This window comes from Rhinolophus sinicus, chromosome 3 (assembly GCF_057876585.1).
Source record: "Rhinolophus sinicus isolate RSI-liver-muscle chromosome 3, RSI-T2T, whole genome shotgun sequence".
Taxonomy (NCBI): domain Eukaryota; kingdom Metazoa; phylum Chordata; class Mammalia; order Chiroptera; family Rhinolophidae; genus Rhinolophus; species Rhinolophus sinicus.
In genome coordinates this window covers 163,982,600-164,005,100 of record NC_142503.1, presented here as the reverse complement: position 1 = coordinate 164,005,100, position 22,501 = coordinate 163,982,600, and the positions used below count along the sequence as shown (strand labels likewise).

General features: G+C 38.3%; 1 protein-coding gene across 12 annotated transcripts in view; it reads right to left on the bottom strand.

The window, feature by feature from the left end:
• The window catches only part of FBXO34 (F-box protein 34), a 70,595-nt gene extending 51,708 nt beyond the window's left edge, over window positions 1-18,887 (bottom strand). For 5 of the 12 annotated variants that reach the window (XM_019725756.3, XM_074327446.2, XM_074327444.2 and 2 more), the window contains exons 1-2: window positions 18,748-18,887; window positions 17,050-17,103 (exon numbers count right to left, since the gene is read on the bottom strand). The gene's annotated coding sequence lies outside the window, so the exon portion shown is untranslated. Of the gene's footprint in view, window positions 1-17,049; window positions 17,104-18,279; window positions 18,469-18,747 lie in introns of those variants that run through there. The other 7 variants (XM_019725757.3, XM_074327448.2, XM_074327445.2 and 4 more) reach the window with 2 other exon arrangements.
• Between the last annotated feature and the right edge of the window lie 3,614 nt (window positions 18,888-22,501).

Here is a 22,501-nt window from a genome sequence, read left to right as displayed (position 1 = left end):
AGAAAGTAAACCAAAACACAGACAAAAAAATTTTCAAGGGAGACAGCATCAGTTCAGGAGGTCAGCATTTGACTAACAAGAACTCCAGAACAAAAAGAAAAATTTAAAAATTGAAGAGTGAAAGTTTTCAAAGAAATAGGAATTTTCCACAACTAAAAGATTAAGTTAATAGGAGATGTTACAGAAGTAAGTGTTAGGAAACCAGTTCAATCATCCCTTAACTGAAAAAGGAAATTTTTTCCTAGAACGGAGAGTCCAGGAGAATGGAGTAAGGTTGGATCCAGGTTTTTAACCTTGCTTTGAAGAATTGGTCTTTTACTATGTCTGCTTCCTCCTTTTAGCTTTGTTTTCAGAATCCTACTTTCCCCCACCGGTACTGAGTCTAAGCTGTGTGTTTATGTCTGAACAAGTCGTTATGGCAAGGTGGAGAGAACCAGATTAGAATAGTTAGAGCCTGGTCCCATGCCCACTCTTGGGGGTCGGGGTGGGGTCACCCCATTTGAATCACATGTATGGGGGGGAGGTGGGAAGAAGGTAGTTCTCGGAAGTTAAAACAGGATGCCATCATCTCCCCATGTAAGAGTTCTCAGGTGTATTCTTTTATTTATTTATTGTATTGTTTGTTTTGAAAGCTTCCTTAATTTTTCCATTTTCAGACCTCTCATCTGAACCCCAGAACTCTATGTCCCCAGTCTACTGTCTCCTTTTGGTGCTGGAGCAAAGGGCAGGCATGCTTACTGCCCATAAAATACCTGAAATCCCTAACCTCAGTTTTCTCCACTAGCAAAGCCCACTATGTGAACAGGTCATCGGGCCCTTTCTGCGTGCCCTGTGGGAACTGAGGTTGAGGACACTGGCACAAATGAATGCTGGTACTCTAGCTACTGCTACTGCTCTGAGTAATAATAAACTGGGCTTCATCTCTGCCTCCATGCCTTCCACCAGCATCCATAAAATTGTGGCAGGCTAACTTGCTAGCTTTAAGTAGAGAGTAAAATCTCAGATCCTTTATAATTCTTGACAGGTGGTAAACAGGACAAATCAAGAAATGAAAGTATCAGCATAACAATATATGACTAGACTAGAAGAATCAAACATAGAAACAACTGACGTGGTCACCCTGGGAGAGCAAACTGAGGTGGGGAGGTGTGCGTGGGACAAAGGGATTACTACTTTCACCATAAATTCTTCTGAACCATTACATTTTTTCCCCACCATGAACATGTATGTGAAAAAGACGTCTTTGCTGGCTACCTCAAAGGCAAAAAAAGAAGTGTACAAGAAAAACTTTTTTCAGTATTTCCACCCCACTAAAACTGGATGTGAGCATTAAGAAAAGTACCGAATTAAGTACGATGTTCTCATCACAGGTCTACAAACCTAGACGGGAAACACTCTTCTCACCAATGATCATCTCAAGCCAGAAAAGTCTCAGTGTAGCTCCAAAAACAGTACCTCATGTCTTCCTTTGGAGAATTTTTCTTTAAATTAAATGATTCCACTAGCCAGGTATACAACAGTGTCCTACAACCTCTCCTCCACAAGGCACATCCTGGCTTCAGCATGTAAATATGTATCCTTAAGCACAATTTCCTGCAATTGTAGATTCTAATTTATGCCTCTAACTTGCCATTGTTTTAAAACTGAAATTAAAATTAGTTTACGATACTGGAGATAACCAGGTATAGTTTGAGACTCCTTGGGGCAGAGCAGAAATTATTTTATGCCACGGGGCAAAAATATGCCATCTTATAAGGAAAAAAAGTAATTCACATTAAAGAATCAGAATTTTCTAATCAAAATTTGAAATTACCAATTTTTTTCTGTGTGGTAGGCATTGGATGATTGTTCCTCTTCGTGTAACTTTATATAAATTACAGGGAAGTTTTTCTCTCAGAATCTAGAATAGCAAAACCTACCTACTGTCTACCCCTCCACTCCCCCACTGAATTATACTTCTCATATAGCCACATGGTAACTTGCTTTCTCGCTGAATCTACTATTTAGGGAGGATGAAGAAAAGCATACAAATTCGGCCCCAGAGATCAGCTAAATTGTTCTTGAGCTAAACTAAGTTTAAGTAACATGAGGTCTGGTTAGGAGTCAGCTCTGGTTTTATTTAAAATATACTTTATTTAAATTAGCATTAACTTTTAACATAATATTACTGCTTCAATCACAGTGGCCTCATTCAATCTATTTAAGTCATGGGCAGCTGGCACAAATAAAAGATAAAGGTCTCTTTGTGACGTTAGAGTTCCACGCAGTTGTTTCGGGTTTCTTTTTCACTTTTAGGTGCTCCTCACTAGGAATGCATTTTATGGACTGAAGTTCCTCTACAGGTCAGACTGCTCGAGTTTGAATTCCAGCTGCAACACACGTACTGGCTAGGCTGGCTGCTTAACCTCTAAGACTAGTTCTCTGCAAGACAAAAGGGACGAGACTACTTTCCTCATAGGGGAGTTGTCAGATAAAAAAAATAATAAAGATAAAAATGATAATACACATAAAATGTGTAGCATAAGGCCTTGTCAAAAGGCAGGCAGGAAGGAAGCTATTAATACTGTCACCCCTCACTTGGTGGCAATCACCTCCAGTGGCGAGATGCCCCATCTGCACACACACACTCACCCCAGAGACTCTTTCTCATGAGCAAAGCACCATTGATGGCTCTGACAAGCAACTTCACCAAAAAGATGCTAGAGACTTGAGGCAGATGACGTATTTCATTGAACTAAAACTCAGTCCCTTTATTCGACCAAGACTATACAGAGTCCTTAAACTTTGTACAGGGTGTTTGCCTTCGTATCATGATGGAACACAGTGGCCTCCAAAAGCAAACTTTTAAAATAATGGACATAGTACTTTTAAATATGAAGTTTTAAAATGTAAATTGGTTTACAGCTATCTTTCTTACATGTTACTTTCTTTCCTACCTTCATTCATTCAACAAATGTTTGCTGAGTACCCATGAGACACTTAAAATAGTGAACAGTCAAAGCCCTCAACTAATAACATTCTGGTGGTGAGAGAGACAACAAATAATAAGCATAATAAGTAACTGACAAGGAGGCAACAGCTATGGGGAATTTGGAAGTGCAGGGGGAGAGGAGCAGTTGCCATTTTAAACAGGATGTTCCACATAAGCTTCCTTGACAAGGTGATATATATAAGAAGAAATTCAGAGGAGGTAAGGAAGTGAGGCATGAAAATTTATCTAAGAGAACAGTGTTCTAGACACAGGGCACAGCCAATGTAAATCTAAGGCAAGTGCATGCCTACGTGACTCCCAATGCCACCACTACCTAACAAGTAAGCAAAAATGTCAGCTATTGCTACTAACCTCTCCCCCCAAAAAAATCTGTGCTAATATAATCAAATAGATCTATTTATAAATATCGTTCATTCAACAAATATTTACTGAACACCAACCATGTGCTAGGCACTACTTACTATTCTAAACTACGAAGACCTCAGCAAGGGGTCTGAGGTTGACTACAAAGCATTTATTAAGTATAAGAAACACTTTTTTTCCTGTTCTTTGGCTTACTAAGCCTTCACTGATTTTAAAAAATCAGAAATCAGAGATTTACAGAAATTTGACCTCCAGATAAAGTGGGATGATACTCTACTGGAGTATCTCAAAGTCTATCTTTACAGCATAGATACTGGCCCCCTATTACGTTTCTTTACCAAAACAGATGATAATTTCAAAAGTACTAATAGGGACATTATGTTAGTATGTTCTCCCCCATGCCCCTGAAGGGCCAAAACACTGCTATTGGTAGTGTAAAAATTTTTCTACCACCCTCCCTAGATTCACATCAATTAGAGAACAAACGTGACACCAAGTCCAAGGTGCTCTGTGCTACATGGCTAAATAGGAGGTGGCTGCTCTCTGAGATCTCACACCATGTGGTACGGGAAAGCATACGCATATACAGCCTTTCTTATGCTATTTCCTACTTCAAAAGTAAGTACTGCTCACACTACCACACAGTTTCATAGAAAATTACTATTATTTTTTTTCCTAATGTTCCAATCAAAAGCTTTTAGAGTTAAATACACATTTTAAAAACACTTATTAGTCTATAAAAAAAAAAATGACAACTTGAACAGAATATATTTTATATAATTTATCTGAGCCCACTTAGCAACTGGAGTAAAAGGTTAGAAAGTTGAGAACCGCAACAAGAAATATTATATAAAATGAACCAAGTGTCCCGGGGAAGAAAAAGCTGCTGAAGAAGTTGATCACCACCAAACCAGGATTACAAAAAATGTTAAAGGGTCTTCTTTAAGAAAAAAAGAAAAAAATCAAAAATATAAATAAAATATAGCAATGAAAAAAATTCTCACCGATGAAGGTAAACACATAATAAAAGCAGTAGCAGTGGATCAACCAACACTAAAGGTAGAATACAAAGGTTAAAAGGCAAAAGAAGAAGATCATGTATAATTACAACAGATACACACAAATGCAAAAGAAGTGAAAAATAATGACAACCACATAAACCTGGCAGGGGTGAGTAAAAATGATAGTGATTTTACAATGTGATCGAATTTAAGTGACCATCAACTTAAAATAGACTCCAATAAACCAACCTTGTTATATACGAAGAACATGGTAACCACAAACCAAAAATCTACAGGAGATATACAAGAAATAGAAAGAAAGGAATCCAAACACAATACTACAGAAAGTCATCAACATACAAAAGAAGAGAGCAAGAGAATAAGAAATGAAAAGAGAACTACAAAACCAAACAGAAAACAATAAAATGGCAATAACTATATACTTATTTTATTTTATATATATATATAAATAATATATATATATATATATTTTATATATATATATATAAAAAAATAATTTATATATATATAAACTATATACTTATTTATTTGCTCCAATCAAAAGACAAATGGATAAAGAAGATGTGGTACATACATAATGGCATATTACTCGGCCATAAAAAAGAAATGAAATCTTGTCATTTGAGACAACATGGATGGACCTAGAGGATATATGCTAAGTGAAATAAGTCAGACAGAGAAAGACCATGTGATTTCATTTATATGTAGTATCTAAAAAACAAAATAAATGAATAAACAAAACAAACTCATAGATACCGAGAACAAACTGCCAGATGAGAGGGAGGTTGGGGGCAGGGTGAAAAAGGTGAAGGGATTAAGAAGTACAAATTGACAGTTACAAAACAGTCATAGGGATGTCAAGGACAGCTTAGGGAAAGAGTATAGTCATAATATTGTAATAACTATGTGCGGTGTCAGATGCGGCAAGACCTATCAGGAGGACCACTCTGGTAAGTTACATAAACGTCTAACCACCATGCTGTACACCTGAAACTAATATAATATTGAATGTCCACTGTAATTGAAAATAAAAATTTAAAAAAAGGAACCAAATATAATGTACCTGTTGATTAGTTTCTTTTTCCCCAATTAAGTTAAAGAGTACTTTAAGATGAGTTGAAAACATGGGTGAAAAAGGAGAAGGGATTAGGATGTATAAATTGCAGCTATAAAAAGTCACAGGGATGTAAAAATTACAGCATAGGGAATATAGTCAATAACATTGTAATAACTAAACATGATGCCAGATGGGTACTAGACTTATCGGGGTGATCCCTTCGTAAGTTATATAAATGTCTAATCACTATGTTGTACACCTGAAGCTAATATGTCAACTATAATTGAAAAAAAAAATTTTAATTAAAGACTAGTTGCAAACACATTTCTAAGGAATTTACGTTATAAGAAATGTACGTGAGAAAACAGGACACAAAAAATTCATGCTTTTTTAACCTTATTTCCTAATCTACTTTTAATTAAGAGAGCAACTGCCGAGAAACATATTCTTCACTTGTCTTCCTGTCAGTTTACTGTAAGTATTTATGGGGAGAAGGGTTTCTCTTCTAACCTTAACCGTCAGGTCTCCTCTTAAGATTTGCGTAAATAAAGTGACAGTATGCTGTGATATGCTTCACCCAACCTAGCAGTACATTAGCTGATCGTGTAGTCCACGTTTGTAAGGCATCCTGGCTAGAGTAGAAGTACTTTCTGTACCTAAATGCCCTGTCAGGCATGTTAGAGCTACCCTCTGTCCTCATGCTTTACCAATGAGATTAGGAAACACAAAAACTGTGTCAACAAAGATGGGAAAAAATAGGTGTACACTCAAACTTCAAATACTCTTTGACCCAGCAGTTCCACTTTTAGAAATTTATTCCACAAGACAACCTATAAACAAGGTTATTCACTGAAGCATTATTTCTAATAGAAAATTATAGTAACGACTCCATTTCTCAACCTCCCTTGCATTCAAATGTGACACTAAATTCTGGCTAACACAGCATGATTAAAAGTGTTGTGAAGTGGCAGCTTCTAGAAATCTTCCTGTTAAAAGGGTAGCATGTAACCTTTGCCCCTTCTTGCATCCTGCAGCTTGGAATGGTTGCAATAGCTGGAGATCCAGCTAGGTCACTGAGGACACAAGTAAACCCAGTGGAACAGTAACGGTACAGAAAGAGCTCAGGTAATCAGAAGGGGGGTATGAAGACAGACTAGAGCTCTCTCTCCCTCTCTCTCCCTCTCTCTCTCTCTCCCCTGTGCGTTTGTTCTGTACAATTGTCAAAACTCATCGAACTGTCTGCCTAATATCTGTGCATTTTACTGTATTCATTATGCCTCAAAACAAAGAGAAAGAGCGATACCTCAAATGCTATACCAGCCCTAGAAGCTACCCGAACATTTACAAGAGAAAGACTTTGTTGTTTAACCTACTGTTGGTTTAGGTTTTCTATCACTAATACACTCTTCATATACCAATATGTAAAGAATGACAAAATCAATTGAAAAAGGCAAGATAACTGTATGGAGAATATGCTTTATGTTTTTTATTGAGGGAGGGTGAACAGAATTGGCTGCCTCCAGTGAGGGGGAAGAGTGTCCTCGTGATATAGAAGAGAGAAAATTTACTTTTTGCACCTTTTGCATTTTGAACCATACGGACACATTACCTATTCAAAAAACAAATGTTCTTTAATCCTATTAAACATTCCATTTAATTTTTTCAAATTTTGGTATATGCAGATTTTAATGATTGAAGACATACTGACTTTAGTTTCAAGATGATCCCACGTTGAATTAATTACCCGAAGAACCACTCGATACAAAAATGACAAAGGAATAAAAGAAACGTTGGGGGGGGGGGGGGGGGAAGGGATGGAAAGTGGTGAGAACTCTTTCAAGGGGAAAAGACAAGAAAACATTTTAGCCACAAAGAGAAACATTGATGTCATTCTACTGCTAGAAATATATATTATATATCTTTTAGTTTAGCATTATCTACTTTTAGTGAAGAACAACAAAAGCCACCAGCTAAATCAAAAACACCAACAAGGCTTTTCTCTTGATTAGCGGAAGAAATCATACAAAAGGTTCTTCTTCTTGTTAGGGGAGTATAGATTATGAAGAGTTACAAATAGTAATGTGAAGGTCTGTGAATCAGATTAACAAGTGAAATAAAATGAGAATTTCTGAGAAATTTCTCCAATTGACCTTAGGTGGTTTTCTTTTCTCAACACTACTTTAAAATTTGCATACGTAAACTGCTACCTTTTTCATGGTATAAGCAATATAACAAGAGTCACTCAAAATCTACTGCACTCTTAAAATAGACTATTTAATTTTGTGTCGGTTGCCCAAATCTCAGCCTACATGTATATGCATTTTTAAATATAACTAGTATGATTTTTGTGTATGATTTTGTGTATCTATTTTATATTCCATTTTCAAATGCTTATTTCTGTGTAATAATTAAATTGCACAAAATGAAAAATGTTCACTTTAGAAATACTCATAACATTTTAGATTTTCAAAGGTATCTCAGTAAAAAAAAGCCCTTTCTCACACCAATGTCAGATGACTATCCAGATCCTAGGGTAGAGGTCATCAACCATCTACAGATTCATCTCAATTACACAGAATCTCTCAAGTGAGAGATTAAACACTAACATTTAAACCCACAAAGGAGACAGCATTTACATCCTCTGGCTGATAATGGTATCAGATTGTTTCTAAGAGTTACAAACAAAATCACTAACCCCTTAGAAATGAATAGTAACTAGTGTGGAAATTTCACATGGAGTCTCTGGAACACACTTCAGCATAGAAAAAAATCATTAACCCCTTCAAAGTAAATGCTCCTGACGGCAAAGACTACATTTTCCAATACAGTTGTTTGTGTTATCCTGTAAGGTAGAATTTCAGCAACATACACTAAACAAACATTCAAATGCAGAAAGCTCAAAGTAAGCACAATTAACGTTTGATGAATGAGTCAAACACTAACCGTTTTGAAACAATACAATGCACAGGGAAATAAAATTAAGCTTTACTTATCTGAATAAGATGTCTACGTTATAAGTACACAACACAAATGGCAAATTTCTTAAAGAAAACTGAGTAGCTATATTGAGGTTCACTGATGAAGACTTGACATGGTTTTCTTTTAAAAAGGGAAAAAGTTTCTGCCAAGAACATTACACTGAATTCACATTGAAATCTTCAAAAATGGTATCACTGTTAAATAAACCAAGAAGACTAACGTGCTTTGCAAGTAGGAAAGTGGGAAATTACTCTCATCATTTTTTAAAAATTGGTAAGGCAAAAACTAAAGATTAGTTTTCTTATAACTTCTCCTAAATGATCGATTTGGAGGTGAAAAAAAGGACTAATCAAATTAATTTCATATGATGTACTCCAAAAATACTAAATAAACAGCATAAACACAAGGACATGGATTACTCAAATTCGAGTCTAACAAATTTGTATTTGATTCTATAGGAAACGAAGATTAGTAACTGTCAGTCCAGTACTTAAGGGACTTACTCAAGCCAAAATCTTAAGACTTTTAGCAGAAATTCCCACTGGATGATAAGACTGGTCAAGAGGAACATATCTAAATCAGACCATTAAACAAGAGAAAGATTCAACAAGTGTTTGGTAAAAGAAATGCTTGGGAACACCGGGGACACATGAAAAAGACATTTAATATTCAGTAGTCCAACCAATAAGTTGGTAAACAGATTTTAATCTCAAAAATTAGTATCTTTTAAAGAGGCATGCTCCCCTTCTTACAGCCTTTAAAAGGAGGGGAAATCCAGGAGACATTCATAAAGGAACAATCCTTACAAGAAGCTTTACAACTCCTAATTCTCTACTAAAACAGGATAATTAAAATTCAAGCAGGACAGAAAAGATAGAGTCACAAAATAAAACAAGATTAACAACTACAGTAAAAATCAAATAATTTTTTGGTAATAAATCCAAGAATATCTTAGGTAACTGAAAAAATTTATAATACAAAGGCTAAGTCCCTAAATCAAATAAAGAAGAGAGAAAATAAAATAATTCATTTTTTAAATTCAGAAGTAAAATAGTAGCTAACATGGATGGCTTAAGTTTTCAGTTAAATTTCAAGACCATGAAATTTTTTTTAAATCAGTAGTTCTAAAATGTTTTATACTACAATTTTTAAGCATAAAAATATTTTATACTATATAATCTTAAAATATATGCAACTAGAATGTAAAGTTATGTTTTAATTTAAGAAACAGTTACAACCTCCTGTTAATAAAACAAAAATGTGAACTTTCGAGTAATGTCAATATTTGAACTAATAATAAATTTTATTAATATATATTTGCCAAAAAGGAAGAAAAAATCCACAAGGTGTTATACAATATGACAAAAAATAGATTATTTAATAAAGGCTGCTACTTGCCAAAGAATATATAGAAAATCTGTAAAATAGTGCTAAGAGAAAAAGTGATATAACTAATGCACTGATCATAATGCCTGGCAGATAAAACATACTGCACTTTTTTTTAGTAAATGAATAATAAACAGGTCTTGAAATTCCACAAGTTAAAAATGTTGATGTGTAACTTTTATTTAGCTAACCATATAACATGTTAAATAAAACACAAGCAAAGAAAATGTCAAATGAAAGACAGGCTTCCTAAAGCATAAAGCCTATGGCCTTTGGACTTATATTCAGGATCCATTTCACAGGTCTCAATGCAGTGTCCCAAGTAAGCTAAAATGCCGTGATGGTGGAGGAGCTCGTCATCTAGGGGAGGCCTGAACTAGAGAAACCTCTCCCCTAAGGCTAAAGTGACTGGTGTGTAGAAAGGACCACGAACCTCCAGAGAATAATCCTGATGACTGAACTTGAAATAAAATCTCTTGCCCTACTTTGAAAACAAGTTTGCCTCTCCTGGTTCCTGGACAACAGAGCAAATGTGTCCTTTGAGACTTCTTTATCAAACTCAAATTTCATCTTCAGAAACTCCAGCTAATCAATAATTCCCTACTGAATGATTTTACAGCTACAGATTCCTTTATAAACAAAATTAAACTTTTTAGTTTTCAAGAAGCAAACTCCTACAACAGAATCTGCTAGAAGTTACCCAGCAGAGTAGAAAACAAATCAGAACTTCAAAAAATTTAAAGCTACAGATTTAAATAGCCAAGTCATGTCCCTAAAGATAAGGGGGGAAGCTCAGCCTTCAATTATGTGTCTACAATTTGGGGACATAAGATACGAAGCTTAGAATTTAGTGGGGGAGATAAGATTAATACACATGAAGCAATTACAGAGCAACAAACAATGGTATACAATGAAGAGCTAAAGTGTGTTAGGTGGCTGAATACTCAATACATGTACAACATAGGAGTTCGCGAAATGGAAAGATTGCAGACGGAATGGAGAGTCCCAAGAGTTTTTATGGGCCGAGGCTTCTCACTATGGATGCTGACATTTGGAGAAATGGAGAGGGGAAAGCAAGGCTGAGAAAACTGCCTAACTGAGCACCAGGTTTGTTGCAGGCAGTCCCAGACACACGTGAGGAAGAATGAAGGAACAGACGGACCATCTTACAGAGTCTTAAAAGCTACTTTTAAATGTCACGCCATAGAAACCTCGTACAGGAGAGTAACATCCCAGTAAAATGTTTGTTCAATTAACCTGGCAACTGCACAAAAAGACTCAAGAGAGCAAATAATGGATTTATGAAAACTATAATACAGACAAGTACAGACATCTAAATTCAGAATAATCAGTGGACTAGATCTATGCTACCCAATACAGAAGCTACTAACCACATGTGGCTTTTGAGCACCTAAAATGTCACATAGGTGCTCAAAAACTGAGATGACTCTAAACAGAGATGAGCTTTAAATATAAAATGCACACTGAATTTCAGACTTTATATGAAAAAAAAGAATGCAAACTATCTCAATAATTTTTATATTGATTACATTTGAAATCATGATGTTTGAGATATAATGTGTTAAATAATATATTAAAATTATTTTCAGCTGTTTCTTTTTACTTTTTTAATATGACTAACTAAAAAATGTTTAATTACATGTAGCTCACATTGTATTTCTATTGAACAGTATTGTTCTCTGGTTATCTCAACTTTCCTTACCCTCCCATTCCCAAGATTTAAAACAATTTTAACATGTGCTCATAAATATGTACATATTTATAAATCTTATCTCTAAAAACATACCACTGTACTAATACATGATATATACAGTATAAACAAACACAAAAATAAACACTTAAAAGATGAGAAAAATAAACAGAAGTTCTAATATTTTTCTTTTTGCAATACAATGGACTATCCCACACACTCCATTTTGGAGGCCTAGGATGTTAGCAGAGGCAAATCCAAGTGAAAGATTCACTAAAAATGTAATGACTGGTTAACTACGGGAGCAAAGGAGACAGGGTGACATAACGCACATCTACTATTTGCTACTTACTCAGCATCCGGTAGCCCATAAATTTCCCTTAGGAATCCACTGCTTGCTCATCATGCTGTGTAGGTAGCAATGACCCCATCCCCAGCGCCAGGGGTAGACCCAGGCTAGTTAAATCAATTAGCATGTCCATTATTATTAGTGGTTGGTTCAAAAATGTCAGAAATATAACCCAAAGTCAATGAAATACAAGCAGACATTCGCTGGGGCTTCTGGGAAGAGAAACTCTCTTCTAGCAGTAGTTCTTAAGCTGAGGCTCACAGATTACCCTACTTCCAAGGGGGTTAGGTACAGAATTCAGGGTGCCGATAAACTCAAATGAAGGTGAAAAATTATATCTTTACTTTCACTAACCTTCAACTAAAATGTAGCATTTCCATGAGAATACAGTCAACAGACCACAATAATATTAGCAGTACTGGTCATTCTGTCAACAGATATTTTCCTATCACATGATCATTGGTTGTAGATACCTCCAAACACTGATACTATTCATCACTACTCAGAAATTATTGAACCCACACTAAATCTTATTTAATAAAGAAGTACATATTATTATCTTACAATTTTAAAAAACATTTCCATAACCATATTTTAATGAAACTGTTTTTCTTTATAGTGCTATGTGTTTTATTTTAAAACGTTACTCAGAAAAGGGGTCCTAGAGGCTTCAGACTGTCCAAGGAGTCTATGGGGCAAAACTGGTAAGAGCCCCGGCCAACAGCTCTGCAGAAACACTCTCCTTCCCCGCTCTGGACTTGATGGCATAAGGTCGTGGGCCTTGAGCTGCTGACAAACACGCCCTGACCCCAAAGGGACCTACATCACAGAAGCAGAGCTCATTAAATGAAGGAGAGAAGAGAAGGATGAGGTTCTGATCTCATAGGTACCAGTGGCTCAAGCTTCACCTTTGGACTTTTCAGTATTGTGGGCCAGCAAATTTGAGTTGTTTTTCTGTTACACTCACAACACAAAAAATCTAAATGGTACAGTTAATTTCTATAGTTTCTATCTCAGGAAACTAGAACAATACCCACGTCTTTGCAGAGAAACAACAAAATTAGAAAAGTGTTAACTTTGTCATGAAGAGGGATTCTAGGAAAAATGAGTTTAGTCTGTCACAAACAGTGTACTGAAGACTCTCTCAATACTCCAATCTATTCTCACATGGACTTCCTGTTTTATAGAAGATGGACAACGAAAAACTACATTTTCCAGACGCCCTTGAAGCTGAGGTTTCACATATGACCCAATTGTGGACAAGCAAGCATACCTGCATAAGATATCGAGGGCAGAAAGTAACATATAATGATGGTTCTGGTACAGCATAGGAAATTATAGTCAATAATATTGTAATAACTATGTACGGCATCAGATGGGTACTAGGCTTATAGGGGGATCACTTCTTAAGTATGTAAATGCCTAACCACTACGCTGTATACCTGAAGCTAATATAAAATAATATTGAATGTCAACTTTAATTGAAAAATAAATTCTAAACTGTTCATTCATCCCACTCAAAATTTACATAGTATCTTCTTTTCTCAATAAATCCCACTTGCTATAACTACTTAGAACAAATGTTCTTACTACACATTCTTGAACAGTAAGTTAAGCACAAACAGGGATATACAAGAAGTATCCTATTAGCAGTTAGAAACCTAACAAGAGTTAATACCTTATGGATACACAGATGTAGGCATGACCGGGAAAGAATTAAAATTGTGAAGCCCTAAGAAGTAAGGGCTAGATCACAAGGAGCACAAAGAGTCAAAAACAGAGCTTTAGATAGTTTGGATCTAGAAGAATAGTTACCAGCAAAGCTGAGAAATCAAGAGCAATCAGAGATAAGCAAAGAAAGAAGAGAAGCAAGGACTCAAAAAATGAAGAGGTCTTCTATACAACTAAATACCAAAGATGACAAACAGGATAAGAATTTAACTAAAAGATCTGAAAGTACTGTTTTTCACATTACTTCCTTCCTCAAAAATTGTCATTGGGTGCAGAATAATGCTCAAACTCCTTCCAAAACTGGGTCTCAACCACCCTTGTCTGTTACTGTTCCTTTATACCGTAATTTCTAATTGCAAAGTCTATTTAAAAAATAAAAACAAAAAACAACCTCTTCTCTGGATCCTCAAATAAAGGGCCAATTCCAGGCCCACACCTATGAAGCTTTCTCTAACAGTACTCTGCCTCCGCTGAATTCATGTAACATTTATTTCTCTCTCTTTAGACACCTAACTAAAACCCAAACTAAATTATAAGTTTGAAGAGAGAAGAGCCTGTGTTCACTTCTTGATATTCTGAACACCTAGCGTAACGCTACTGAAATGTGCTAACAAAGCAGGCCTTTTGAACAGGTAGTTTCAGAAGAAATTGGTGGAGGTAAGATTGCAGGAGATTAAAAAGTTAATTAAACTGACTTGGAAGTACATGAAGGAATCTTTCTGTGGTGATGGTAAGGTTCTATATCTTGACCAGGTTACAAGTCACACAGATGTATGAACCTGTCCAAACTAAGGGAACGGTACACGTAAGATCTATACATTTTACTGTACAGATTTCACCAAAAAAATAAGTAAACAAATAGTTCACAATAGGCATGCTGAAGTGTTTAGGGGTAAAGTATACTTACTTTAAAATACAACAAAACTATAAGATGGATGAGTAAATGGATAGAGGTAGAGAGGGAGCGGAGTACAGCAGGTCATGTGTGAATAATAATGGATGGGTACAGTAGGTACAGTAAATACAGTAAAATATATAGTAATACAGATACAGCAAAATATGAATTAAAGAATCTAGGTTGTGGGTATTTAGGTATTCAATGTACAAACAATTCTTGCAACTTTTCTGTGATTGAAATTCTTCATGATAAAGTGTTAGGGAAAGAAAGCAGAGTGGAAATAAAGGCTGTGAGAGGCTTCGATTTAAAGAAAATTACTGACAGAAAAGAAAAAGAAGGTATACATATACATGCCAGAGAGTGGGATGTCTGAACTGTCCCCCTTCTCTCTATCTCTAATTTTAGACTGCCTGCACAAACTAGTTCTAGCCTTGAGGGCTTATTCTTGCCTCAAAGAAAAGTGCTCACTCACTCAACTCCCATTTATTCTAGGTCAACCCAAACCCGTGGAGTCTAGACTCTTTGATAATGTGTCCCCCATTCTTTCCAGCTGAGTTTCTAATACTTCCTTAACACAGATCTTTAGATGAGACCTGTGCCAATCTGGCATAACATAAATGTTTCATGCTCTTGGTCCAATTCTGGCCCCACAGACCTATGGCAAAGGAATAAGGTCAAGGGTCCTCGTAGCAAGAACAATGCATCTGAGTGTCACAGTCCCTGGCTGATACCTGGCATAGAGGGAGGTACTCAAAAACGTTTGCTGGATGAATGAAACCCGTGCCTGATAACACACATATACAGCACTTAGTTTCACATTTATAACTACATTGTGCTGATGACAGAAAATGTATGTGCTAGGATTCTGAAGATGAATATTTTAAAAGGGAAGATCTGGAGCCTGTTCTGTGGAGAGCTAATGAGAAGATGGAATTGGAAACGGAAGGTTGATAAACTCTTTCAACTAACTTTAAGAAACACCTACACTTTAATCATTAATGCTTTCCCGGATAACACAGTAAGTTCATCAGCTTCAAAATACGGTAAGCATGAACTAAAGGAGAAAAAATAAATTATGCAAAGATAAGGATTGACAGGAATTCAATTTCCAGATGGCCTAAATGTATTTGGAGTTAATCTGCTCTTTGTTGTTGTTGTTGTTTCCAAAGGACTGCAGATTATGCACTTGCTAAATTTTGCCTTTGCCACACATGACCTAACAAGGAAGGCATTCATTATACTATAGCAGCTTCCCTCAAGTATCTGGTTCTAAACAGCTGCAAATTTTGGAAGGTAACAAACACCAAATGATGTCTCTCCCCGACAAATATTAAAACAAGTTAAGGTCTACTAGAAGAATATCAAGACCAAATTAAATTGGCTCAGTATACATTTAAGTTTAGCAAATTTATATAAGAATTTAAATTCTACGTATGTTAATAGAATTGATCTGACAAACATATCCTAAAGAATTTCTAAAATATAGCACTTTCATTTTTCATTATATTTGCTTTTATCTGTCAGAAAAATGCCATATCATTGAAGACTGGCTGATTTAGTCCCTTCAAATGCTATAACTGGATAAAAGACAAAATATTTTAAAATAATAATAAACCCAATCACAAATAAATTTCCACTTATAAGAAGTAAAGGCTGCTTCCTACACCCAAAACTGCAAGGCCTGGGTGAAAAACATCCTTCCAAGAAAGTAGAAACAAACTGTAAAAATGTTTCAGGAGAGTTATGGCTTATTAGTTAAATAGTTATGCAACTATAGGAATATGCTGGCGTTTTTATAACTGTCACTGTTCCTCAGTCACATCAGAATACTAAGACATTCATTCTCTACCCACTAACTCATTTTCCCTAAGGAAAAATAAAAGTTTCATAAGCCCTAACAAAATAGAGAGGGGAAAACGCACTGCCAAGGAGGAACTATTTTATTATCATCATTTATGTCTTTCAACTCACATTCAGTTTGACTTTGATCCTTTCCCATTTACAATAGTGCACTTGATTTACAGAGCCATGCAGCCTGCCTCAGAAAGGCCATTCTGAAAAAACACATGCAAGGGTCCTTTCTGTACCTCCTTCAATTTCATTACATATTATCTTGCCATGATCCTTTCCTCTTAAACAGCAGGTTGGTTAACATCCTTCATAGCAGTTTCGTGTTAAGTCGCTACCTATCAGTCTTGAAGATCCAAAGGCTTCAATTTTTCTTTAAAACCTTCACTCAACATTGTCACCACACAATTTCCAATTTCATAAAAGGAAAAAAAAGAGCAATTCTCAGTAGTACACACAGTGCTGTCAAATTTCCAAGGCATGGTAAGGATCAAAAGGAGATTTACAGGAAAGCCTTGCTTTGTGAACTTCCAGTCAAATCTAATAGTAATTAATGAGGATAAATTTTTGCTTTCATGTCCCTTGTTAATGGGCATAGCATAACTTCCATCTGCATGTTGAGGCAAAATCCAGAGAGACAATAAGTTATCAATCACCTATAAAGAGCAAACCGAAAGAAAGGAAGAAGTATTAGCCACCACAAAAAAACCTACCTTGTAAGTCAAGGTCAGTGAAGAAGGATTGAGGACTTCTATTCAAGCTTCCTGCTGAAAACACAAAATTGTAATTACGAAATTGTAATTATGAAATTGTAGTTACGCTTCAATTTTAAGCCATCTACCTTTCAAACTAGATACTATTACATGAGTCTACAGAAAGGAAGGCACGATCAAAGTATTCACAAGCTGGAATAGCTGGAGAGAGTCAGTAATGGCAAGTGAGTGGTTTTTCTTCCAGCCTGATCTCTTTTGAAAGCTTTGAAAGAAAACCAATATTCACAGACAAGGAACTTTTAAAAAATTCAGTAGTTTCATAGTTGAAAGCACTACAGACAAAATTTTAGTTGCAAGTCCAGACAAGCAGTTCTGGGATGTTATTATATTGTTATGGCCCAGCCCAAGCAAGAAAGCAAGAAAAAGGCTTGCTGCTGAGCTATAGCCATAGGAAACCTTCAATTATCCATGGCAGCATGGGACAGGGAGACTCTGGATAAATTAAATCCTCAGGTAATTATTATTTAAGAAGAATACTGGATTAATTCAAACACCTCACCCCCTTTACAATAGAAAAAGTTCATCTGAGACACGCTTTCCCTCTTCCAGGCCATTCTCTAACAAAAATGCGAATGAGCAGATAGTTGATGTCAAAACCGGCTAGCAAAAAAGAGGAAGGTCACTGAATTATCAGCACTCAAATTGGTCCAATTTTGTTGACAATTCCGATCACAAACCATCAAACTTAGCTTTCTGAAAGGCATTTACATTAAACACCCAACTACCCCCCCACCCAAAAAAACCTTCCTGATTTAGATGTTTCTGAATGAAATGTGTCTTATATTGAACTGTACTAACAATGCTTGTTTGATATTAAGTTAAAGAACTTGACAACAATTACATTAAAATTGTAAAATGCTGATATGGAACAACTTCCGATTCGAATTCTGCTGCGAGTCCAAACGTCGGTAGGAGACTGAACTTCCTTTTTCTCCCCGCCAGATCCTCCCGGCCCATCCGCGCCAAGGTCCCCGCCAGAGCCTGCAGTGACATCACAGCCCATCTCCTGGAAACCCCTGACGTCACAGACACGAGGGCCCACAGCACTATGACTTCATCGAGGACTGGGGCTGACCCGCAGCCGACTTGCGTCTGCCCAGAGACGAAGGAAGCTGCCAAGCCTCCGTCCTGCACAGTCCCGATAAGGGTTAAGGGCAGGCACCAGCTCACCTGCGCTGGGACAGGGAAGGGCAGTGGCCGAGCTGAAGCGGGCGCGACCGTGCGAGGTGACCCCCACCCAAGGCCCGACTTCCTCACTGCCGCTGGTCCCAAAGGTGACTGAGAGAGCCGGTCCGGTGCCTCCTCACGGCCTATCCGCGATCTCCTAGGCTTCAGCCCGGACCGAGGACCCCGCTCCCGCCCGCCCGCCAGACCCTCTAGGGCCCGCGGGGGCGCTCAGCGCGTGGCCAGTGCGCGGGTGGAGGCCGGCCCGGGAGGCGGTGCGCGCCGCCGGGTCCCTGCCCTAGACGCGCCGGCAGCGCCGAGAGCCCGGCACCCACGGGCGGCGCCCCTGCCCCCACCCGCCCCGCGTCCCGGGAACGCAGGCAAGAGGCGGGAGGGGGGCGGGGAACGGCCACGGTGGCCGCCGCCGAACCCGACCGTGCTGCCCTCGCGCCACGCCACGCGGCCCCGACCCACCTGTGCTCCTGCCCCGGCCGGGGCCTGGCCCGGGGCTGCACACCCCGATGCAGCGGCGGCAGCAGGAGGCCTGCCTTGCTCCCTACCGCTGAGGCGGACCGAGCGCCCAGCGCGGCGCGGCGGAGCCCAACGCTCCCTACGAAACCCATTTGTTTGGCTAAAACGGCGTGACGTCACGCGCCGGCCCAATCGACGGTTGGCCAAGGGAGGGGCCGAGAAACCAGGGGTTCACAGCGCTTCCTGCCGGGCATTCTGCAGTACTTCGGGCGCTGAGCCCGGGGAGAGTGGGGGACTTAAAGAAGAACCGGGTGAAGCATCTGCGGGCCCCCAAGTGGTGGAGAAGAGAGGAAGCTCCAATGCGACCTGTAGGGAAAGCAATCAAACACTCAGGCTAGCCAGAATGGTAATGCCAGTGTTCAGTCAATAGCCGTGACAAGTTTATTAGTACTTATGGGTGAATCTGGAGCTATAAATGGTATTAGATTACTATTAGATATCCTAGTGGACTTCGGTTCCAATTTTAGTTTTGCTACTAGCTCGAAAGGCTGGGCTTCAGAGTTCTCATTTGCAAAATGAAGAGGTTGGGAGAGTTCCTTCTGTCTATCATTCTTTTCTAGGCGGATCATGGCAGAAATACCTACCAGCACGTACATAAACTTTGAGATTGACAATGGATCGGCTCTAAAGCTGACCAGTGGGCCACACTTTGAATAGCACTGGTCTACGCAAAGGAAGATAAGACTAGATAGGAGGCAATGAAACCACTATAGGCAAGTCCTCCCATTGATTCTATTTCTCCATTCCTACAGTGGGAATGATCCCGGAGAAATGAAGCCAGTAGAACCAGTGCAATGTGCGTCAGACCACAGGCCCTCGGGAGGGAGCTCCCGGGTGGGGATGGTGTGGCACAGTGAGGCCACAAGACTCAGGAGCTAGAAGAGGAACAAGATTAAGGTGGCCTGAGGTGGCACAACAGCAGAAAAAGTCTAAATATAAACAGCATAAGATTTTGGTTATTCCATCAATGATTGGGACTTAATCTCAAACCGGCAAACATCGTATTAAAACCTAGTACAAGGGCTTGTTTGTAAGACTTGGTTTTATTACTGCTCTCTGCTCAGGAAAAAAACCAAGGCCCTACCACTTATTCCTTAATAAGCTCACTCCTACCTCCAAAGGAAAATCACCCACCATCTCATCTTCCTCCCTGCCCCCAAACTCTTCATCCTTAACCAAACCTACTTCCTCCACTTCGGGAGAAAGGAAGCAGGATTCATCTAGGCCCATCTTTACTGCAGAATTGGGTGTGATAATGCCTTTCCCTACCTACTTAACTGCGTTATTATTAAGCTCAAATAAGAAAAAAAGGCATAAGCAACAACTTGCATTCCTGATGTCTATGGAATACAAGTGCTGCAGTTAAGCAGGAAACACAGAAAGCTTTTCGTTAGTTAGCTCCTCTATCAAGTCAGGCAACCTCTGTTCCATCTCAAGATCTTTGGGCCTTCTCATGCCTTAACCTGGAAGGCTCCTCTCCCCTCCACACCTGGTCAGCCCTACACTACCTTAGGTGTTACCTTAAAGTTCTCCTTCCAGCAATGGATGTGCCAGAATTTATATTTAGGAGGGAACTTGGAGGAAGAGGGAGGTAAGCTGGGGAACTTAAAGTACTTTTGCCTGGCAAGTCGTTTTTATTTAGATTTTATTATTCAGGGGTGACATGGGAAGATGGCTAAAACCTCTTCAAGCCTGGACTTCCCTAGCCATCTTATTTAGTCTTCCCAAAAGTATCCTTTTTCACAAAACTGTATGTCATTGATTACACTAGTTTTTTATTTATTTATTTATTTATTTATTTATTTATTTATTTATTTATTATAATGCCCTGTGGAGGGACAGCTTCAAAAGGATGGGGACTGAGTGTTATTCGTTGCTGTATCCTAATGCCAAGACCAGTGCCTGACATTTAGAAGGTAATAATAATGGCTGAATGATTTCTTTCTAAATGCTAGAAAGAGTTTTCTGAAAGGACATCAGTGGTCTACAGTAGAAATGGTTTAACCCCTGCAGTTATGAGAGATGAAAGAAGTTTTTAAAAGAGAGGCAAAAAAAAAAAAAAAAATGGGTAATCTTACTTCTCCTAGAAGAAGACTCTTTCTGCTGGGGTTTTCTCCAGGAGTTGTTCTCTCCACAGTATAGTAAGACCAAATGTGATGGGCCAGATAAAACCACAAAGCCTGTAGCCTGAAGCTGCTCATGTGGGAACACGAGGTCTTGGAGCTTCTTAGAGGGCCAGGAGGACTAGAGGTGTACTTAAGAGACTGGAAGCCTTTTCCACAGAAGGAAAAGAAATCACAAAAGAAGAACGCAGGTTTGCATATCCCACTAATTGTTATAGCACAAAAGGAATTAAATCCAGCTGAGAATCATGCTGTGTTCCAAGTACAAAATTACAACCCGCAAACGGAAAGCAGCTCATCACACACACACACACACACACACACACACACACACACACACACCATCCCCAAGCCCATCAATCCCTCTTCTTGCTCTTATGATAAAATCAGAACTCATTACTATGGCCCATTATAATCAGACACGTCACCTTCCTTGATCTCTCTCCATTCTCACTTTTGTCTTGGCTGAAATGCTACCTCCTCAGAGAGCTTTCTCTAACTCCAATGTAGTATTTCAGCCTTGTCACTTTCCTTCAAAGTATTCATGCATGGTACACAATAGTCATCCAATAAATATCTATTGAATTAATAAAAATATTCATACTTTTTCTCACCAAACGGTTTAAACCAGGATGCAAGTGTTCATCACCAATGGATGACTAATAAAAGTAACAAGAGTAGAATGTCTTATACATTAGAAATAGGACCTGAATAAAGGAATTTATTGCCACAAGAATATGACCAAAGTAGGAACATCTGAACTCTGAGGAATCCAACCAATCAGTCATGATTTTGGTGCTTCAACACAAATTACCCTTGATTAAACTTTCTAGATCACCAGTTGATCGTAAGGATACTTGTGTTATCCACTTGGCATTTAGACAGGAACTAGCATTCACAGGGTGTACTCATTCTTAAATAATTCATATTTTTAATAAGGTCCTGGTCTATTTGTTGAAATATGGCAAGAAAGAAAATGGCGATGGGGGGGCTGTAACTGCCCACTGACTGTCTATCAAATAGCAATATTCTCTCTCTCTTTTGAACAGAATCCTGATCTCCAGCATCCTCTCTGTGCTTCAGGGAAGGTGGGCCCAGACCCATGGGGTGAATAATGAATAATGACCTAAGCTAGTGGTTCTCAATGGGATGATTGATTGATTTTTGTCCCCAAGGGGACATTCAGCAGTGTCTAGAGACATTTCTGATTGTCATTCTTGGAGGTAAGTGCTATTGGCATCTAGCAGAGAGAGGCCAGGGATTCTGCTCAATATCCTACAAGGTACATTTCAGCCCCCACAACAAAGAATTATCCCTCTCCAAATGCCAATCATGCCAAGGTTAAGAAACCCTGCTAATCAACGTGGTCCCAATCTCCTTATTAGTGATTGGTTCAAGCATGCGATGCAAATCAAGTTAATAAAATGCAATGGAAGTCTACTGAGATACTTCTGGGAAAGGTTTTTTCTTACCCTTAAAGAAAGACATTCATTTTCTGTTGAAATGAGTCACTTTCCTAAATAAAATATTTACCAACAATGAGAGAGAGAGAGATCATACAGAAAGAAACAGTC